The sequence below is a fragment of the Acanthopagrus latus genome, chromosome 20 (assembly GCF_904848185.1).
Source record: "Acanthopagrus latus isolate v.2019 chromosome 20, fAcaLat1.1, whole genome shotgun sequence".
In the NCBI taxonomy this organism is placed as follows: domain Eukaryota; kingdom Metazoa; phylum Chordata; class Actinopteri; order Spariformes; family Sparidae; genus Acanthopagrus; species Acanthopagrus latus.
The window spans coordinates 5,054,781-5,059,583 of NC_051058.1; the positions used below are offsets into that span (position 1 = coordinate 5,054,781).

The window sequence follows — 4,803 nt, forward strand, 5'->3', positions numbered from 1 at the left end:
AAAGTTGAGGAAGGTGAGGACGGAGGAGAAATATGAAGGTGGGAGAAAAAAAAAATCAAGAAATGGTAGGAAATATGGAAAATATGGAACGCGATGAAATGCGAGGCATGAATCCCGGTTAAACGAGCAGCAAATTCCACAAGACGTTCCGCACAATTCATCAGACAAAAAGGGACCACTGATTGCAGCTGACATTTACAGGAGATGCGTGAGCAGTGCTGCACCTGAAGAGCCACGTGCTGTTATTTTATTTATCTAGAGGACAATTAAGATGCTCTTGTTTATAATGTCAACCTTGTTAGTCAGTTAAATATTTGCCACAAAGCACCATGGGATTTCAAATATGACATTTGGTTGCCCTTTGGGGAGAAGTTGGAGAGGGAGAAAGGAAGAGACGAAGAATTGGAGCAGGAGCTTGTCGCCTATGGCCTTTAATGTCAGGCTGCACTTTCATCTAAAATGAGTACAACACGAGATGATTGATAATCCTGATACTGGCAGCGAGCCATGGCCTCGCCACACACTAATAGTGACCGTGCGAATGCGCGTCCATGATTTGGTAATGATGAGCCAATTAGGGCTGGAGACAAGCCCATCCATTCCTTCACATGGATCAATAGAAGAGCTTGCAGCCAACAGCCCTCACAGCCTGTCCACAGCCATTCAAACTCAGCAGTCCAGTCTGGTATCGTCCCGCTGCATCCACAGTAGTGGATAGATGCTGTCGTCATTTAAATGCCCATGGTGCATATCGTATATTTGAGGATAACATCAACAGATTATGAAGTCGAAGTTAAAAATCAAAACATCAGCAGCGATCTGGGGGGGGGGGACTGTTTGGGATTTGCTGGTGCCAGGGGTGGCCATCCCACCACCGCTTGCCGGCAACTTTTATTTCAACAGCACACCTCAAATGGGCAGTTCTCCACCCAAACAGATGGTGGTGGTAATACACTCAACTTGAATGTCAACCACCAACACAGTTACAGAAGAAGAAGTAGTTGCTGTTGTTCAGGTGTGCTCTGAGTGAAGATAGCCGCCAACGGACTCTGCGTAGGAGGACGGTGTGTTTCCCGCTGCCAGAGAAAAGGTCGCAGGTAAGTGAGCAGAACTGAGTTTATTCACTTTGTTTGAAATGTTTCTTGTCCTAATGTATGTATACTATGGCTGGTGTGCTGGAGTTGAAACAGATATGGTAAGTCTGCTAAGTTAATTTAGGCTGTTCACTTAGTAGTCTGAAAGTTGCAAGCAGTTTTACTGTGTCAGTGTCATTTATAAGAAAATATTCAGTGTTGTAGAAGGCCATTAAAAGTAAAGTCAACTTTCCGTGCTGATACAGCTTTAAAGTGTTTGTCAGTCAGTGTCATATTCTTGAAAGGGAATCCAAAATTGTTTTCCATGCACCCATAGAGCTTTTCAATGCTGAAGCTGATTAAAAGTTACCGAAGATCGACTATGGATGATGAAAGATTGAGTAACCTGGGTGTTTTGAGTGTGGACTCTAAACGAGCCACTTACCTTGACATGGATGTAATTGTAAATCGGCTTGCTTTAAATCACAGCAACCACAGAATAGGACTTCTGTAGGTTTGTTCGGCATGAGTGTGTCCTGTGATATTGTGATGCGATTTGTACATGAAATTTGTAAATCAGTTTGAGAATCAACGTGAGAATGCAACTTTGTGGGTTTGTTTGATAAAAGTGCCTTCTCTAATATTCCTATGTGGTGTAAATTGTAATTAGTGTGTGAGCTTTATCACCAATTAAAAATACACCACCTTCACAACTGTTTAAATCAGGAAGACATTAAAAAGCTTATGCGGGTCTTCATGATGTTATTATATATGGCAATCACTGCCTGTATATGTAAATTAGTGACTAAGAAACACTGCTAGACCAACAGCGACTTGCTGCATAGGGGGAAAAAAAAAAAAAAGGTCTCAATCTGGCAAGCCCACACAAGAATTCTAAAGATCGTTATTGGCTGACTGTTTTTATGCCGGAACAAACTCTTTATTCTCTTGGCTGAATAAACGAACTGACCTTAAAGGACACCACAATGTCATACCTTAGTTTTACCTTATTTTTTGATGGACGCTGCCACCTTTCTAATGTAGCTTCAAATGGTGCTCTGAGGACCTTATTTTCCTCTGAGAACAGCTTGTCTGTTCAGTTATGGAAAAAAAACCCAATTCTTTTTGTATTATTACCTCATTAATATTGCAAATACAAGAATTCTGAGTTTGAATTTCCTCTCCAAAATACACAGTGCCCCCTTACAGCTGCTGTAAGTTTAACCTCCTCCACATGACTGGATGACTCCCTTTTTTTGAGACAGATCTCTTTGCCTTTTTCTTTTTTCTTTTACTTTGTGCTTTTGAAAGTACAAACAGCCATCCGTGCTTCAAGTCACATCTGAGGATATTTTTGAGGTTACCTGGGGATGTGAGCAGTTTTTGTTGTGTTCAAAGCCGGTGTTTTTTCTCTCTTTTTTTTTTTTAAGGAGACCTGCAGATATTTCTGTGGATTTCTTCGGCGACCAAAACCGGCTATTTAACCAAAAGAGGTATTTTAAGTCAAATCATGATGATTTCCTAACCCTAACCAAGTGCCTTAACCTAAGCAGAGCAGCACAGCGAGGTGACTTCAGAAAATTCAACCCAAGCAAATAAAAATGTTGAACATAATCAAATGTTTGGTTGTAACTTATATGAGGTTTCGCAGAAATGTATTTACTTAACATTTACTTTTGAAATTGAATTGGACCAAACACTCATAACAGTGATTACTGTTGGGAAGTAGAGCAAATTAACACTTATTTGAGAGAAATGACATTTACATACTTAAAGTAGCTTTAAACAAAATGGAACTGCAGTCATAACTTCACTGACTGTCAATGTTAATAAACAACAGGAATTCATTTCAGAGTAGAAACCTTTTATGTCTCGATCTTTTCATCACAGCCCCTCCAGTCTCAGTCTCACCAGCGCTCCTGTTCCACAGTTCATGTGTGACTACAGCACAGGTCGAGGTCTGTCAAATCTGGATTTTACTTTAATCAAAAACGGCTTATACTAAAAAATATACTTTGAATATAATAGATTTCTTCACATTCTGCTGGGTGACAGATAATAGCAGATTATCAGTAAGACGTGAAATGAGCCCTGCTGTTATCTCATGTAATCTTCTCCAGATGTCATAACCTCACACTGCACTCTGCAGAGCATGATGTTTTGCTGGCATTCACTCTCCCCCCTCCTTGTCTTCAGTAAATCTACATCCTGTCTTTTGCCTTTGTTGATGATATCGTATTTTTTTTTCTTTCCTTTTGTGCTTTTAATCACAGTATAGAAAGATCCCCTGCATTTTGCCTCTGATGATCATGGTCTGGCTCCCATACCCATCGGCTGATTTGTGACCTGTGGCGTAATAGATTCACCAAACTGCATATGTGAAAACAAGGGAATGAATTTTATAAAACATTCATTGTAAAACCCAGAAGAGGCTGATTACATTCTGAGGACGAACACGCCTTTGAAATGATGTAAATTTACTGCAAGTGTTTGGGTTGCCCCAAAGAATTAGAAAATAAATAAATAAATAAAAAAAAGATTCACTTTTTCATTTGAAGAATCCAATTATTTACGATGACACACAGTGTTCTTCCAGAGCTCAGCGGAGGCAGCACTCTCCTGCTGCGATGGATGAAGGAACTCTCCAGGACATGCAAATGGCTTGACAAACTCTGCTGGGACTTATCGCCACTCTGACCTGCGCCTGCTGGGAGCTCATTGCTTTAGACTGCGAGTATGAGAATGCGTTTGACTCGAGGAGGGCAGGCTGAAGTCTGTCACTCATCCGGTGTTTATTCATGGCCACAAATAACTCCTGGAAACACTTTATTCCCTGCCCTGGGCATGACAGTCTCCTGTGGCTGAGGTAAGAAAAGAATTTGTCAAAATGAAACACAGCTCCACTGGGAATTAAGTGTATTAAATGGAAATACAGTAGTGGCCACGAGTGTGTCCCAGATCATATCATGAGCATATGGATACACGACTACTTCAGGGCAGCATTCGGCTCACAGAGAGATGGCTGGATTTAGAGGTGGAATTTCCATTTGGGAAGCCAGTGAAAACTAAAAAAAAAAAAAAAAATAGGATGAATAACAATGAATTCAGAAAATAGATGTTTTTTCAGAGCCACAGAAAAGGCATGGGAATTGTTGAATTTATTAGAACATCCAATTAAGGTCTGTGTTCCTCCAAATTGATTGAATGTGGTAGTAGTAGCTGTAGTGACAAACTGTATTGTTACAGCAGCCTGAGTTTTCCCCTACCATCCGATTGCCTTTCAGCTCCCAGCCAGCTGACGGTGACTTCTGAAACTTCCAACTTTTATTAGTTGAAGTAAATGGAGGACACGTGTGAGCTCTAAGGACTCTGAAGCTCAGAGCTCACACGTGTCCTTTATGACTGTAAGGACGCAGAGTTCAAAAACCTGCAACTCCCCCCCAGTTAGTTAAAACTGAAGAAACCTCTTGGATGAGATGTGAAATATGTTCAACACACTTACACTAGTCAGGCTGTCTACTGACTCTACACCTTAATTGCAGCTTTTCTCGTCAGTTATCAGCGGTCTGGTGTTGTCAGCTGGAATTTTGACTAGTGCGGCAGCTGATCTTAAAGTATGTTTCATGAATAATTAAAGTGTATTCATGGTTGTATCTTTATATATAATTCATATTGTGCATTTTATTTAGGCTTTGATGTTCTAGCTTGTTTATGCAATGTACCGACCGGC

General features: G+C 40.6%; 1 long non-coding RNA gene across 2 annotated transcripts; it reads left to right on the forward strand.

Annotated features, from left to right (window-relative positions):
• Nucleotides 1-962: 962 nt before the first annotated feature.
• LOC119009970 lies at nt 963-3,624 on the forward strand. Of its 2 annotated transcripts, XR_005071860.1 has the most exons (4): nt 963-1,097; nt 2,504-2,566; nt 2,964-3,031; nt 3,347-3,624. It is a non-coding gene; the product is annotated as an uncharacterized LOC119009970 (long non-coding RNA). The 2 variants fall into 2 exon arrangements; XR_005071859.1 differs by lacking the exon at nt 2,964-3,031 and having other exon boundaries at nt 966-1,097.
• The last annotated feature ends 1,179 nt before the right edge of the window (nt 3,625-4,803 follow it).